General features: G+C 35.7%; 1 protein-coding gene across 2 annotated transcripts in view; it reads left to right on the top strand.

Moving 5' to 3' along the window:
- Positions 1-18535, top strand: part of P2RY8 (P2Y receptor family member 8) — a 532049-nt gene that overhangs the window by 211028 nt on the left and 302486 nt on the right. For both annotated transcript variants that reach the window (XM_044072480.1, XM_044072479.1), the window contains exon 2: positions 9118-9271. The gene's annotated coding sequence lies outside the window, so the exon portion shown is untranslated. The remainder of the gene's footprint in view (positions 1-9117; positions 9272-18535) is intronic.

Raw genomic sequence — 18535 nt, 5'->3', positions numbered from 1 at the left:
AGATATTTCTTGAAATGATGATAAATGACTTTAGCAAAATGATGATAAATGACTTTAGCATTGCAAAACAATATTACAAGAGTGTTAAAGTGCCCAAGAAGTTTATTTTGCAAAGTCCAGTTATTCAAAGGTACTATGAAATTGTTCATTAGCATTATTTTGAAGAGCACAAAAGGTATAAATTCAGAAGCAAAAAGGCACTGGAGAAAATTACAAATCCTGGCATAAGTTTCTGGCATATGTGCATGAGTGTATGTTTGTGCTTATTTGCAAAACCCTTCACTAGTATGTGTTAATATGGCAGATGGATTTTGAAAGCTCCTAACACTTGTATTTGATAAGAATATTGCAGAGAATTTGAGAATATTTGAGCAAGAGTACAATATTTTTATACAAGCAGCTTATGCAGATAGAGATGCATGCACCAGGGCATTCATTTTGCTAAACCTAGCAGGGTCACAGGCAATAGAAAGGGACCATTCATTTGTGTATGCACCTGCAGTATATGAAGGAGAAGGTGAAAAATGTTATATTGTTGTACAGAATGAATCAAGAGAAGACTCTTGAGTGTTTGAAGTGCAAGTTCAGAGAAATGTGTAACCCCCAGACAAATATTATATTAGAGAGGCATTTGTTTTACACAAGAGATCAGAGACCAAGTGAAACATTTCCAGTTTATTTAACTGACCTGAGAAATAAAGCTAAAATGTATCCATTTGGTGACTTAAAAAAATGAGCTGATAAAGGACAGGCTTGTGTGTGGTATTAACAGTGCTGCTGTAAGAAAGATTTTGCTACGTAACAGTGATTTAACATTGAGCAAAGCCATAGAGATTTGTCAAATCCATGAGGTGATGTAAAAACACACAAGTATGCTTGCGAATGACAAGAGCATGGTTTCAGTTAGCAAATGTAGATAGTATGCAACACACTGCAAACATAAGTAGGCCCAGGGCAGCTAGGAGGTTTCCAGGGAAGACATGTAGCTTTCCAGTAAGTTCTAAGAAAGAAGCACAGTCATGCTCAGTGCAGTACAAGCATGAATCAGCAAAACCCAAATCTAGCTTTATTATTAACTGTCAGAATTGTGGTACAAATCATGAGTCTAAAAGAGAGAAATGCTTTGCATTTGGTCAGCAATGTTACAAGTGCAAAAAATGGAACCATTTCCAAAAGTTTTGTAAATCAAGTAAGCCTCACACAATTGTAAAGAAAGGTCACACAAAGAAGCAAGTTGATCAAGCAGAGCCGAAGCAGATAGCTTTCTCTGTAGATGGTCTATCAGTGCTTGATGAAAGAGTTGATGCAGTGAATTTATTAACAAGAAGCAAAGTGTTCCGGATTAATGGAAAATCCACAGAGCTTACAGTAGACACTGGTTCAAAGTGTAATGTTATATTAGCAGACACATTTGCTAAAGTGAGAACTGATGAACAACTCAATGTATCCAGCTGCTTGTGGAGGTGAAAAAATTCAAACTGAAGCTTCAGTGATGCTTTCATGTTATTTGGCAAGATCTGTTACAACTAGTTATTCTATGCAGTCCGAAGACCAGTACAATCTTTATTGGGTCTCAAAGATAGTTTAAGAATGAATCTGCTCTTTTTTGCTAAAGAAGTCCATCATGTAAGTTCATTTCCGAGTTCTAATTTTTCTGAAGCCATTTTCTCAGAGTATGCTGATGTTTTTGATGACAAGTTAGACAAACTTCCAGTTGCCTATTCCATGAAGTTAGACCTTGAGGTCACTCCAGTAGTCAGACCAGCAAGAAGAGTTCCAATAGCTATGCAGGATAAAGTTAAGACTCAGATGAATAAAATGGTGCAGCAAGGTGTGATTTGTCCAGTCACAGAACCAAATAGTAGTGTCGTCCATGGTAGCAGCTCAGAAAAAAGGCTCAGGTGAAATGAGAATATGTATTGACCCAAGAGATCTGAACAAAGCATTAAAGAGACCATATCATCCAATGAGTACAGTTGAAGAGGTTGCAGCCTTCATAAGTTTTTTGAGTTATCTTTGTGCCATAATAGTAGATGATTTGTTGGTTGGAGGCAATGGTAAAGCAGAGCATGACAGAAACCTCAAGAAAGTTCTAGATAGAGCATGTGAAGTAAACTTGAAGCTCAGTCCTCTGAAGTGCAAATTTAGACTTACAGAAGTTACATATGTAGGTCATTTGTTCACAAGTACAGGTTTGAGACCAGACCTGACCAAGCAGCCAGCTATTCTTGAAATGTCAGCACCAGATAATGTACAAGCTCTATAATGTTTTCTAGCCATGGTCAACTATTTAGGTAAGTTTATATCAGATGTCAGTGAGTTGTCAGCACCTTTAAGAGAGCTAATGCACAAACATGTTGCATGGTCATGGTTGAACAGCACCATAAGGCATTTGAAAACCTTAAGCAGAAAATTGCCACCTCACTTACCTTAAGATACTATGATGTAAACAAACTAGTTACTCTTTCCTGTGATGGTTCAAAATTTGGTCTTGGTACAGTTATACTTCACGAGGGCAGAACAGTAGCCTATGCATCTAGAATGCTAACCCAAACTGAGATGCATTATGCTCAGATTGAGAAGGAACTTTTGGCAATAGTATTTGCATGTTCTAAATTTCATGATTATATTTATGGTCAAGCTATTCAGATTGAAACTGACCACCAGCCTCTAGTTACTGTTCTAAAAAAGCCTATGCATTCCACTCCAGCAAGATTACAAAGAATGGTGCTCAAATTACAAAAATAAAATTTCAAAATGGTCTACTCAAAAGGAAAATTACTTTATCTGGCTGATACCTTATCCAGATTGTGCAGATTGCCAAGAAATATGACAGAACAGCTTGACGCAGAGAATTTTGACTTTGATGTGATGGCAGTGCATCATTTTTCTACAACTAGACTTGATGAGTTTTGAGATCATACTCAGACTGATCCAGTTTTGCAGAAGCTCAATCACTACATTAATGCTGGATGGCCATCAAAGCAATCTAGTGTATCACCTGAAGTGCAAACCTATTTTCCTTATAGAGATGAATTGTTGATGGAAGATGGCATTATTTTCAAAGGTCCTGATACTGTTGTTCCTGTTTCCTTACAACAAGAATATATCCAGATTTTGCATCATGGTCACCCAGGATCCGCATCCACTAACAAAAGAGTAAGAGAATTAGTATTTTACCAAAAGACATTGATAAAGTACATTCTTCTTGTTCAGTATGCAATAGCACTAGACCCCATTTGCAAAGAGAACCACTTCAGCTAAGTCCAATTCCTGAACTACCTTGGTCAACAGTTGCAGCTGATGTCTTTGAGTGGAACGATCAACACAACTTGATTTTGGTAGACTCTTATTTGAAATGGTTTGAGATTGATCTACTTCCTAACCTAACATCCACTGCTGTTATTGTTAAGTTGAAACGTAATTTCTCAGTTCATGGTAGTCTACACAAAGTTCTTTCTGACAATGGGACTCAATTTACTAGCCAGTTGTTTCAGAAACTTGCAAAAGAATGGGACTTTGTTCATGTCACTAGCAGTCCTGAATGTTCTCAGTCAAATGGTCTAGCTGAACATGCAGTACAGATTGCAAAGCAGTTACTTAAAAAGTCAAAGGGCGACAATACCGGTGTTCTTGAATTTGCTTAATTTCAGAAACATACCCCGTGACAATATTCTTGGCTTACCTGCTCAAAGACTACTTTCCAGGCAAACTAGAACTACACTATCCATTACTTCTAGTTTACTGAAGCCTAAACCTAAGAACAATAAAATCATCAATGCTCAATTGGTTAAGAAGCTAAATATCCAGAAATCTAGTTATGACAGATCGAGCAGATTACTTCGTCCATTGAGGGAAGGAGAGACGGTATGATTCCAGAAAACGAAATGTTGTGATCAAATTGGACAGATTACAGGCATCTGTGCCAAGCCAAAATCCTACCTGGTAGACTCCAAGGGTGTGAAATATAGGAAGAACTGTAGACAGCTTCTTCCTGTATCAGAATCATCACCATCACAACATTGTTTCTGTGATGCAGACTTCAAATCTAAGAGTGAATCAGACACTATTTCCATACTCGCATGTGTTCAAAATTCTGATTCCATTCCAGAAATGTTTTGCAGAGACAGTTCCAGTTGCTATATATATATATATATATATATATATATATATATATATATATATATATATATATATATATAGTATTGTGTAATGCATGACAAAGAATTACCTGTGATTTCTGCATGCTAAATAGACTCCTAGCATTGTATGACCTATTTCTCAAAAAGGGAGCATGTAGATCAGAATACAAGTGAAGTGTGCTATATCTTTAAGAAGCATGTGAAGGCTATACATGCACGTATAAATTCCAGACACATGCACTCCCTAGTGCCATTTTGTAAGGGCAGGAAGAGAGAGAGCATGCGTGATCACAGTTATTAGTTTATATATAAGTTACTTAAGTTAAAGTCAGTAAACTTCTATAGTGATGTGTTTGTATAAAATAAAGCTGCTTGAACAGAACACATGAAGACTCTTCTATTGTGTCCAAAGTAGGAGAGCAACAGGTCTGAGTTTCCTAGAGTAAAGCTATATGTTCATTGTTTGCATTAAGATATTTTTATAAGATATCATATACAAATCTATTAATTATTATAATAAAAAAGACCGGCAATAAGGTAGTAATGATGAAACAGGAGGATTTTTCTGACATGCCAAATTTTGTAAGTAGAAATATGTAATGAAATAATAAAACCCAACTATAACAACACTCATGTAATTAAACTAAATTCCCACTCTACAAATAACTAATCCAGTAGACTAACTTTCTCGAACAGAGCAATAACCCTCCCCAAAAAATATAAAGAATGTAAAACAGATGGGATGAAAGACCTGTAGTTAATAGTAATTTCCTCTTGAAACAAAAATTTTTAATATTATACTCTTGTATCTTTGTGTAGGACTAAATTACATTTTCCTCCCTTTTTCTTTTTCATTCCTTTTCCTTTCTTTCCTCTCCTCACCCTCCCCTTCCTTCATTCATTTTCTCTTCCCTCTTTCTTCCATCACACATTTTTCTATATCAAATGATCGGGTCTATATTAGATAACCGAACACTTAAAAAAGTGAACGATGATTAATTGACCCTATGTAAATGAAAGCTTACAATGTCGAAGTGTCAGAACAGTGATTTTTTTTTCCAAGGGAAAAAAATCGCTGTTCCAACAAAATAAATAAATAAATACATAAATAACTATTTTTAACATTTCATTAAGTGGGGGCTTCGCCCCCCCCATACCCCCCTACTTAATTATACCAACTCCAAGACCGCATTACAGTGCCGAAAATGACAAAGTACCAAAGCGGCCAAGTGAATTCTTTCCCAGGGAAAGAATTCGCTTAACAGCCACTTCGTTATTTTCCATTTTCTGCCTTTTATGTTCGACCAAGACGCATTCGAAAGAATACATCTGGTCTTGTAACATAGACCCAAATGATCTAGTTCTTTAATATTTGAAATAAATGAATAAAAATTGTCTTACTATATTATAAAATATATTTCTTCTAAAATATATCCAAATAAAAATTATTTGGAAGGGTAGACACAAAAGTACTTAAAGAGTTCTGTATAACTTTTTTCTATATAAAAAGAATAAACCTTAGTATATATGAGTAAATATAAACAATTTTACCAAATAGTTTGTCTATATTTGTACGTTTACCTTTTATTTTCTTCTCCTCCTCATTTCATTCACTTCATTTCTTCCTTACTTCCTTCTTTTGTCATTGTTACACTTCTGCCAGAACTTACTCTTCTTTATCTATCCTTCTCACCCCTTCCCCATTCAAATTTATCCCTCTTATATAGTGCTACATATTTTGGAGAGAATTGCCATTTAGTGTTCAGCTTATAAAGTGGAAATATCAGGGAAAAGGTTAGAAAACTGCTTAAAGTTAACCTTTATCTTGTTCTTGCATAATACTAGTTATAAACTGAACACTTTCTGTATATTGCTCCAGAAATCTTTTATTTTGTTAAACATTGTGTGAAAAAAGTTATTCCAATTCAGAGCTTCTGTATCAGTTCCTGTCCTCCTCATCCATTTTGCATACACTGTTTACAGATATGGTCATATCTATTTCTTTTTTACCTTTATCTCTTTCCCTTTACCATTGACCCTTCATCCCTCAGCTTTCTCCTTCTGACGCATGTTCTTTCTACTTTCCTTGCTCTCTCTCTCTCTCTCGCTCTCTCGACTTCTTCTCCATTTTTCACTCTCATTCCTTTTCATTCTCTTATTATCTTTTTCTCTGCCTCTAATTTCTCTTCACCCTTTCTTCTTTTTTGGTCTCTTTCTACTCTCTTCCTTCCACTTCAGTCTCTCAGCCTTCTTTTCCTGTTTGTCTTCCCTCTTTCAATTCTTAAAACATCTTTCTTCACATGATTTATAGCACTAATTCTTAGCTGCAACAGATCAATTCTGAAATTCAAGCAACTCAAAATTTGAAAATATCAGTTTTAAAGAATACAATTATTCAAAGCACATCTAATGTCAAGCAAACTAGAGCTTTCTTCTCTCCAGCCAAAACTTTATTTCCCCCACTTCACAACCACAGTGTCTATCAAAATCCACAATCTTCATCAAAGGTCTTCTATCTTGCATTCCTCTAAAAACATCTACTTAACACTTCTTTTATGTCATGACACTGTTTTGACATTTTAATAAAAAAATAATTCTGTCTATCCATTATCATGAAAACACCATACAAGTTTTAAAGTATACCAGTGTATGCTACATTAAGTATACAATATTACCAATAATAAAACATTTAAGAATGGAATGTCTTGCCTAATAAAATAATGCACACTTTCCTATACTCTGTTCTGTACCTTAACTAGTTGATCTCTCAAGTATTTCTATATTGTAATTTATAGCATAAATAACATTTAAATGACATAAAATAAATGAAAGATTATACACTTAAAAGTTAGAGATCCCATAAACTCCATGCCCACATTACATGAGTCCATTGTTAACAAAGATATTGTAGCAACTAAATCAAACAGGTGCAGCTGTAAAATATGTTTCAAATAGCATAAATGTTAATATATATTTGATATTAGAATAAAGCTGTATATTGTCATGAATTTTAGGGTAGCCATGGTGGTGCAGTGGTTAGCATTGCCGCCTCACAGCAAGAGGTTCTCCGGTTCGATTCTCAGCTGGGGTGCTTTCTGTGCGGAGTCTGCATGTCCTCCCTGTGGTCATGTGGGTTTCCTCTGGGTGCTCCGGTTTCCTCCCACATCCCAAAGACATGCTGTAGGTGGATTGGACACTCTAAAAAATTGGCCCTAAGTGTGAGTGCGTACATGTGTGTGCCTTCTGTGGAAGGTTGGGCGCAGGGCTGGCAACTCAACACCATAAAACTCCACTGCCAATCATGAGTGGACAGGTGATCCACTGTGGCAACCCCTAACCGGGAAAAAGCCGAAAGAAGAAGATTGTCATGCATTTTTGGCACGTGTTTCTAAATGTTAAATGGTGAAAGGGGAGAGTAATAAAATTAAATGAGAAAAGCATCAAATTGCAATATGTTTTTATCTGTGTGGCTATGAAATAATTGAAGATGAAATAAACAGACAACATTATTTATTAATTATGGTGGTCACCAAAAAAGCAATTAATAGGAAATGGAAATCAAAATCTAAACCAACCATATTAAAAATAGTGAAGACAGTTAACAGAGATAAAACAACTGGAACTGGGATCTTTAGAAATAGGTAGGAGCAAACTACATAGGAAAAAAATGGATATTGTGGGAACAATACATACAGGGAAGGAATGAGGTTTAAAATAAGGCAGAACTTCAATGAGCTATGGAATGTTTGACTGAAAACGATTGTGTACACTGTAAGTGATGTATAATGTTTGTAACTGGGAGTGTGTCGGTATGGTTTGTGATGGAAAATGCTTGCAACTAGGATTATGTCAGTGTGGTTTGTTTTCATTTATATAAATATATGATTGCTTATGCCCTAAATGATGGTTTAATAAATATATTTCTTGTTTAAAAAAGAGGATAGGAATTGAATAATTTATGTAACTTTGTTTAGGTTACATGATATAGAGCAATATATATGTGAAGCATAATGTTTGTTACGTTTAGATTGCTAATACAGTTTGACTACTTAAAAATTGGACAGCTACTTATTTAACATCTGAGAACATTTTATGGAAAAGCCAGTATCATGCTGTTTGAATGATGTTCTCATCATATTGAATTTAACTGCTATCCAGTCACTAGTTTTGCAAGTTCTTAGAGGAATATGATGAAAGATCTGTACATTTATCAGTTTGTTTGCTTTTTCTTCTTGGAGTCAGACCATGCTGGCACTCCAGGAGATCTTTTAAGAGAAGGAAAAGCCCAGTGTATATCTTCAGTTTTGAAAATGGTGTTGCTGTTCTTTATAAAGGATGTAGCTTATTCAATGGTGTTAAAGATTCTGGCTTAATTCTGGTAATGAATTCTTATTCTTGCTGGCTAAATAGTCTGTGCTTAAATTTTGTTTTGTTTCATTAATTTAATGCATGGCCAGCACTTTTTCATTTTGTCAATTATATTAGTAGAATAATCATTATGACATGTAATGGTGGGCTACCCAAATTTTAAAGGGTCTGTAGCCCAAACAGTTTTCAGTGCTAATTCTTTGTCTAGAAATTATTTAAAAAAACGACACTAGATTTTGGTTTGGAGAAAGGATTAGTAGACACTGGATCACCTGTTAAATGATGTGATCTTTTAATGCAATACGAAAGTTCTTGTAAGTTAAGAAATGTAGGAATCCAGAAAGATCAGAAGACAATAATGTCTACTCCTTCAGTTTTCTTGAGTAAACCAGATTTTCTGATGCTGCACCTTTTCTCTCTGTTCTCTTTTCTCTGCCGTCTAACTTATTTTGTAACTGTTTTGTTTAAGAAGAAACTCTGTATGTATTTTTCCTCCTTTAGTCTGCCATCCATATCACTTAGAATGGTTCCTACATCAGAGATTTTGTGTTTGTTGCTGCTTAATTTCCTTTAAGATATTTATTTGAATGAAGCTATTTTCTTTCAGGTTTTCTAAATGTTCTTGAAATCCGTCCATTCTCGGAGAGAGAGTTCTTCTAAAGAAGCCATAACGTCTGGCAAGTCTTTTTTCAAGGAAGAGTTTGAATATAAGTATTTGGAAGTACTTGTTACTCTTTTTTCTTCCCGGGAGTTTCTCCAAGGTAAGTTTGACAGGAAAATATTGATAAATCTTCACTATTTTTTTAAATCAGTTAGTCTGTGATATAATGAAGCTGACTGGAAAGAATTTATAATTTTATATTTATTTTTCAAGTGTATAAAAAATGCAGAGCTCTAAAAAAGTGCTGCCTTCAGTTCAGCATCTTGACTCTGACGCTCCCACCATTTTTTTCCATACGACTAACATTTTAAACAGTAAACGTCTTACATGTACTTGTTTGCTGATGACCATATATATTTGTGGTTGGATTTCTCAAAGTTATCATATTGCCAAAGACATTTGTGGGTGTGTGCTATATCTAAAAAAAGGAAAATTACTGAATGCAAACTGGCAGTAACTGTGCAAAAATGATATACTTTGCAAATGTAGTCATGTACATTGCTATGCACATGCTCATTACATTCTTAGGCCATCCACGGAGGCTTTCTTGATCACACTGTGTGTGAATGTCTGGCTTTGTTTAATCATTTGGGATTTGCTATTGTGACTAAACCACACCAGTAATGAATAAACAGTGCATTATCCACACCTGAATGTGACACAGTTCATACATACATCACAGCTGTGCCCTGTAACCTTATAATAACCTATTTTTGTGTACCCTATGAAGCTAAAGATAGATAAAAGGGACATGTAAAAGACTATCCTATGTTCTAGGCAATACACCTGCTATGCTTGTAGTGACAGTAAGCAGAATGTTTCAACAGTTTATAAGACAATCATTAGCATATTTTCTTTATGTATGCAAAAGTATTAAGAATGAAGGCATTATAAGGTGCAATAAGTAATGGTGTGACACTGGTGTGATTTGGAAAGACAAAGAAAAATAGAAGAGGACAGGGAAGGATTTTGTCTTATAGAAAATTAATCATACATTTATCAGCATCAAGAAGTAATGAACAGAATAAGAGAGAGACAGAGAGAAAGAAAGAGAGAGACAATTAATGAAAAAAGACTTAATCCAGTTCGCTAAAACAAGTATCGGTATGGTGTTTGGATTAACTAACTCAACAGTTTTCATTTGAAAACATTTAGCTCCTGACTATTCCTTGATTCTGGGAAAGGTTTACCACATAAAGCAAGGTCCTAGATTAATAAAAGGTTTGTTACTTACTTTATTTGAAAGCTGAGTAACTTATAAAGTGATTGTCCCATCAATTCTGGTCTAAATGAGTATGAAATGGGAAGAGCGGGTTAGTGTTAAGCTACTAGATAATTAAAGACAGTTACCAGTGCACATAAAATTATGAGTAAGGCAGTTGAGCAGAGGTTTGTACATCTCTATTTTCCTTTTATGCTAAATTGATATTTCTGTAGGTTATAGATCAATACATTATCATTTGGGTTATTTGTAACTACTGCATTATTACCATCTGTGACATTTATTGAAATGGCATTATGTGTTTATTTCCATTGCCTTCCACAACATAATAGCTATTGCCACTGCATGGATTTGTACGTCAGTCTGTACCAAGGTTTTCCAATAGTCTCTTATCTGTGATAACGTAATGGTTTATGCCTTTTTTTTTTAATTTTGATTGTTTTATTGCAGGTGTGATTTTGCATATCAAGCTGCATTTTGAAAATGATCTTACATGGCATCTTACCTGTGCTGTTATAAAATATTGTACTAGTACAATAATTGTCTTCGTAATCATCTCCATCCAGATGGAGGTTAGGTAAAAATTTCTATCCTGTAGGGATTAAGTTACCATCATTGTACCATACTTTCTAAAACCTGTCATGTGCTATGAATGTGTAATAATTCATTTTTGTAAAAATTGTCCTTCGACATCCTTAACCGTTAAGATTTTCTCCTACTTGCATTATGTCATACTAATGATTTATTCCATTAATTATTAAAGTTCTTTCAAATGTCAGCTAACCCGTCTTTCTCTAGACTCCTTAACATATTAGTGTCTGCAATAATGAAGTAAAAAGGATGTATCCTACTAAAGAGTGACTACACTGTGAGCAGTTTTCTATTTATTCTCCTCCATTATGAGGCTCATAACTGTTAAATAATATTATATTATGCAATAACTCCTAAACTATTCTCTTCTATAGAATCTCAGCTTCATTGTGTCACTCAACTTAAACATTTTTCAGACAAAGCCAACCTTTACCTGCTACTCCAAATCCCAGTCATGAGTCAGTAAGCAGAAAAAGGAAGTTGTAGAACATTTCTAGTAGTCCTGTAGCTGCCTGGGGCACTATGCGCCCTTCACCCCTTAAATCAAGCAAACTTTGATCTGAATAAGTATCAATATGTCCTGTACTGCACAACACTGAACGAAAATACAGCAAGGCAGGGAGTACCCCTAGTCATCTTAAATTATACTAGCATATTAGGATATGGAATACGGAATTTTATCTGATCCCTGCTGGTCACGCAATGGTCTGGGATGCGTTACAGAGTCCTCCTTTCACATCTGATTCACTCTGCCATAAGTAAGCATCTGAGGGTGCTCTCCTCATTAGCATACAGATGGAATGTGGCATGACAAAGGAAGGGATATCAAATCTCTAAGACCAGTCAGTGTATTGACTGATGTGCAACTGGGAACAAATCTGCAAATGGATACTCTTTATGATTAGACTGCAGTTGCCTGAGGGAACCCTGAGTTACCCGACAATTCTTTCTGAGACAGTTAAAATAATTTTGGTGGGCTGCCTAATCTCTAATACTCTCTGCCTTTATGGGCATTATGCAGACCTCCATCTACGTATAGCCAACAGAAATGTGATCTAAATTGATTGCTGATTATACTATACTGTACAGTATTTAAACAAAATGCAGTAAAGAAAAAGATGCCATCTCTGTTGCTACTACAAACATGACTGACCAGTTGGTGAATGGAAAGTGATGCATCTGAACTAACGGGAGGGTGTTCTATAATATTCAGCTGCCATTTGCTTTGTTTTCTTGACCCTCACTACCCCTGATGTCAGGCCTTCACATTACCACATTGATCCATTCATTTCCCAGCCAATGTGACAGCTCTGTGCACCATTTTGTTCCCCGACCAAGGTGAGAGCCCTATGAGCCGATTTGTACCATTTTAGAGATGAGAGTTGGGTGCCAGGCAGGTTGTCATTTGTGTGATGGGCCACTCTCTCTAGCTACTTCTTTCCATACAATAGCTTTGACATCCTCAATCACTGTTTGTATGCAATCATATTATGTACACATGGCCTGACCCTTGGTGACATGTAATGCAGTTATGAGCCAATCTATAGTGCTGCATGCTGACACCAACACTGCTGGTATGAATCATTACTGCATTGAATCAGACCACTTACCTCCAACCAAAGATAGACAGCTGATTTTAGCTTCTCACTCCCACCATCACCTCCCTCCTGCTTCTACACCCAAGCTGCCAGTAAAACTCGTGTCTTTCGGGTCACTGATATGGTTTTATCCCTCTATTTTGCAATGTGTTGCCATTTTCTGATAGACAAAAATTCTGTTTAAAACAAAAAAAAAAAAAACTTCAGCCAAACTAGTTAGCATGGTGTGTTTGTGCTAATGCAGCACACAATCTCCTTTTATCTTGATCAGTTTGTGTAAGAGTTTTAAATTCCAAGACTTATAAATGCCAAGTCATGGAATAATAAGACGGAATGAGTTAAAATGGGAACTCAATATGAAATATGAGATCACTGTATCTAAGACAATTCCATTTCTCCAAGGTAGGGTGATGTTGGAGTTAAATCATATACATGACAGAGGTCAGGGTGTGAGGTACAGCCATCTACATTGCAAGGTGCAGGAGTTTGTCAACATTCACTGTTGTTTTATTTATTTATTTAGTTATTCCTTTTTTTGTTCTTGTAATTCTGAGACTTGTGATTACAGGCCTTGTAATTAGAGTAAGAAGGCCTCAGTTTGCTGTCTGTGATGCTTCACTCTGTGTTGTTTATCTGTGTAAAAATATTGCCTTTTTTTCTTTTTGTATCCACCGGGTCTATATTAGATCAGCGAACGCTTAAAAAGTGAATGCTGATTGATCGAAATTATGTAAGCAAAAGCTTACAATCTCAAACTGTCAGAACAGCGATTTTTTTCTTAGGGGAAAAAAATTGCTGTTCCAAAACACATACACACAACACAAGCACAACAAACAAACAGCAATCCACACACATACACCTAAAATCTGACACCTAACCCTACACTACACTATACACACACCACTAACTATCCACTTATCTTAACCCAAAACTTAACCCTCACGTCCACACTATCGCACACATACCTAGCCCGTGCTCTAACCCTAACTCCCCTAACCCTCCCTAACACTCACATCCACACAATCGCACACTTACCTGAACCTGACCAGTAACTTTCCACCACAGCACCGAAAATACCAAAGCAACAGAAACAGACAACCGAATTCTTTCTCTAGGAAAAAATTCGTGTTTCTGTTGCTTCAATATTTTAAGCTTTCGCTTACATAAGTTCGATCAATCAGAGTTCGCTCTTTTAAGCATTCGCTGATCTAATATTGACTCTCAGTTTGTTGTCTGTGATGCTTCACTCTGTTGTTTATCTGTGTAAAAATATTGCCTTTTTTTCTTTTTGTATCCCCCAGACCTTACCCCCAATAGCTAATGTCAATGCCAGGTCTATCAGCTACTCCATCTCTCCAGTCACCCCTGGACTTATTTCATTTTTGCTGGGGGTGTTCATGGATCCTGACTTAGTCCTAGAGGCTTGGCTTGTCTGTACTTACAACTGGAGGTTAGTTTTTTCTTTTTTTTGCATGACCTATGCACCCCTTTTCTCCACCCACTGTGTTTGTTGATTGCATCTGCGGGCAGTTCCCATCTTTGGACCATGCCACCCCTTAGGGAGTGTATCAATGAGTGCCCTCATACCTTGGATTGGCACTCCCATTCTATTCCTGCCACTCCATCAGTCACTCAAGCTGCTAATCAAATACAGGTCAGCTGGACCCTAATCAGACTTTTATCCTTCTATGCCACCAGATTGGCTTAAATAGTGCATTATTTTCTTTCTGACTAGCACAAATGCCTCCTGTTTGACTGACCAACCTTACTGAAAATCAGGTGATGGACCTTTTCTCATTAGCCAGCCCCTCCCCCACTGTTACATACCTTTTATCACATCTAACAATTTTTACACACATGTGGGTATTTATCCATTTATTAATGATGTGAGGGCACTGGTCCAAGGGTTCTTTTCAGCTATGATCTGGGTTTCAGTTGAAATTGCAATACAACCAAATCTATTACATTTAAAACAAGCCATAAGAACTAAATGCAAGGCAAGATCAAAGTACAAAAATTGTATGAAACATACAATGCAAAACAGGCACATAATATGTACAGAAATGCGCACAATAGGTGCAATAAATTTGACAATATTTAAACTGTGTCAAAAATGTGCAATTTTCCTGATAAAAAGCTGTTCTGTGAATAGACACCTTGCAGTGGCAAAACAAATATTCAGTTTGATAGTTTATTATTATGATTACCCTGAAAATGAATTGCATTTCATAGAGCAACCTTGAAACAACAATACTTACATTCATTATAGTCAATGGGAATCTGATCCTTGGGTATCATTTGGAAAGTTTCAGGTGTTTAATGATGTCATGTCATTGATATTAGATTATTCAAATGGGGTGAGTGCAGGTTAGAAATGGCTGTTTCACCTATTGTTACACTGAAGTGGGATCTTTTCAGAGTTATCCTGTTTTCACTGTTTGATCTAAATTGATATGAGATGTTACTTATTATAAGTTTGAAGGAATTGGGAGGATCTGCATACTGTACAAGTTTGTAAAAGACTGTTGTGAGCAACTGATTAACAGTGCCTGTAACTAGTAATCAATTAGTTTTGTGATGTAATGGACAATGATTATGTAGTGTATGGAGTGCCACAGGTATGTATGAATTCTGGAAAAGACAACTATGTTAAGCACCGTTCTTACATCGGAACAGTACTGAACAAAGTTATGTTAAGCACCTTTCAGCACTGTAGCCTCATGCTATAGTATGATGACAGCCATCACAGAATACCATTAGAAACATTTTCTCAGATTTGAAAGCTGTTGTTTATTTCACTGGTATGCAAAAATGGTGAGTCACAGTGAAATGTCTAACAGGTTTTAAAGCCATCAGTTATCAAATGAACACTTTGCTTCTGCTTACTGTCTGTGTGACATCACTGGGCATCCTACAGCTTTCAAAGCTGTAAAACATTTCACACTCCAACTCTTCTTTTCAGTAGCTTGTAGTACATAGAGCAGGGAGGATCCCTTCAGCCTGTGACTAACAAGGAATCTCAAATCCAGTCTCACAGAAAGGGATGTAGTCTTGAATCAGACAGTAGGCAAAAAAGATATCCATGATACTTGCCTGAGTTAAGGTACTACTGCTGAATGTTAAGTGTACTAATATCACATATTTTTGCAATAAATAATGTATTTGTCTTAGTAATCATAACAAAATGGTAAAAAAGTAATACAGATAAACTATTCAGCTAAAACTACAAGAAAGACCAAGTATCTTAACCCTAAAGTAGTGGAGGTCCATGGAATATATACAAATACTACCTTATGAACAGACCACTGTTACAGCTACATAACTTTTACATGTCTATTTTCTTTTTAGTTTTTTGAAGTCTTTCATATTAAGGTCAATAACAAGACTGAATGAGTTAAAATGGGAACTCAATATACAATATGAGATCACTGTATCTAGGACAATTCCATTTATCCAAGGTATGGTGATCTTGGAGTTAAATCATATACACGACAGAGGTCAGGATGTAAGGTACAACCATCTACACTGCAAGGTGCAGGAATTTGTCAACATTCACTGTTTTTTTATTTATTTATTTAGTTATTCCTTTTTTTTTGTTCTTGTAATTCTGAGACTTGTGATTACAGGCCTTGTAATTAGAGTAAGAAGGCCTCAGTTTGCTGTCTGTGATGCTTCACTCTGTTGTTTATCTGTGTAAAGATATTGCCTTTTTTTCTTTTTGTATCCCCCAGACCTCACCCCCAATAGCCAATGTCAATGCCAGGTCTATCAGCTACTCCCTCTCTCCAGTCACCACCAAATGTATTCCACTTTTGCTGGGGTTGTTCATGGATCCTGACTTAGTCCTAGAGGCTTGGCTTGTCTGTGCTTCCAGCTGGGGGTTAGTTTTTTTTTTTTTTTTTTTTTTTTGCATGACCTATCACATATTTTTGCAATAAATAATGTATTTGTCTCAGTAATCATAACCAAATGGTAAAAAGTAATACAGGAAAACTATTCAGTAAAAACTACAAGAAAGACCATGTATCTTAATCTTACAGTAGTGGAAGTTCATGGAATATATACAATACAAATATCCCCTTATGAACAGACCACTGTTACAGCTACATAACTTTTACATGTCTATTTTCTTTTTACTTTTTTAAGTCTTTCATATTAAGGCCAATAAAGACAAACCTCAATATTTGTAGATATGTATGTTTTGGTCTTTTTTGATCTTGTCAGTACAGTATAAGTGGATTGTATTGCTACAGTATAGAAACACAGAGCTTAAACTGAAGCCTGATGTCTATAAGCATTAGGGTACCTTCAAAATATCCCTAATAATATCCAAACCAAAGAGGAAAAAGTTCACATAGCCAAATTATTCAGTAAAAACTGCAAGAAAGACCCAGACAAACTAGTGTCTTCTATGTGTAATAACTTAAAGTGACTGTAGTGGAAGCCCATAGGATATATGTAAATGACCTTTTAAGGACATACCAGTATTTCAGTTACATCAGTTCTGAATGCCCATGACTTTTTACTTTTTATGTCTTTATGAGCACATTCAGGCCAATAAAGTCAAATCCCACTAGCTGTAGGCATGCAGTGGAGCATTTGGTTATACTTTAGAAATGTGGAACTGTTTCAGCTGCATGGCTTCCTAAGAAAATTCATTCCACATTTAAGAACATTTTATGTTAAATAAAAGCATGGATTCTCTCTCTCCATAGATGAATGTTCTCTCTCCTTATTTATACCTCTATGTTAGACTCTACTTCGCCTCATTTAAACTATCTGCTGCACAATCAACAACTAGTTATTACTAGCTCAGCCTTACCCTAATAATAAAAAACTTACAAATTTTTCTTCAAGGTTATAGTCCTTAAATGTGTTCAGAAATGTCTTGATAGCATAAAGCTAATGCTCCCAAGATAACAGTAAACCATATCCAGGTTTCCTCTTATTGTTTCACTTTTGATATTGACACAACTGACATACTGACACACCTCATCAATATTTCACTAAGCATTAGAATATTCCTACTCTTATTGATTTATTGTATTTATTTGTTTACCTTTAGTTGACCAAGTTAGCCTCACTGTGCTAGTGACTTCTTTTCAGGAGGGACATGAGATGGTATTCATACTGAGTAAGGGAAAGTTAGCCATGGCAGTCTTTGTAGCAACAAATCATTACTTAAAACTAACAATTTTCTTTATTTCTTCAAATATTCAAAGTTTTCAATATTATGGCAGGAATTGTCCTTAATCTTATATCAGCATATAGTTAAGTTTCATGAAATCAGTATTGCTTCAGTCCTTAGCATTTGCCAGAAGTGGTCTTCTCAGCATCTGTAATGTACCTAGAAATGCCTCTTTCGTTAGCTCATATAGGGCTACCTGTATTGCTAACACATGCAGATATGCCTGGAAATAATTTTTTATCAACTAAGCTGATCCCAGTACTACAAGATCTACTCCATAGTATGGCCTTTCTGATTTATGCCCTATATCAGATCTAAAATGTCTTATTAAAGAAACAGATGAAACTATTAACAAACATTTTCTAGAATACATCAGTGAATATGTTTTGCTGTGCCATGCTTATTTTCTCAAAATGTCGCAGCACTATTGCTGCCCTTTTTCAAGTTACAGAGATAATTTCTAATGGAGAATGGTGTTTCTTAAGAGGTGCCTTCATCCATCACAAATATGCATTTTAGCTACTCTTTACAAAATTTCTGAATTAATTATCCTTATATTTGGAGAAGGCCAACGAGCCTAGTTCTAAAACTCCCATCATGATACATATAATAAAGTTAGCAGGGGTGAAAAACATTGGATCTATCCTTGGTAACCCTATAGCTCCTCAGTGCTACATTTTGAAGCTGACATAATTTATTCCATTAATTAATTATCTCATTCTTAATTCTCAGTCACTTCATTGAATACTATTCTGATACCATGGT

Source organism: Protopterus annectens, chromosome 5.part0 (assembly GCF_019279795.1).
Source record: "Protopterus annectens isolate FY-2018-M chromosome 5.part0, PAN1.0, whole genome shotgun sequence".
Lineage (NCBI taxonomy): Eukaryota > Metazoa > Chordata > Ceratodontiformes > Protopteridae > Protopterus > Protopterus annectens.
This window is presented reverse-complemented; position numbering and strand designations above follow the sequence as displayed.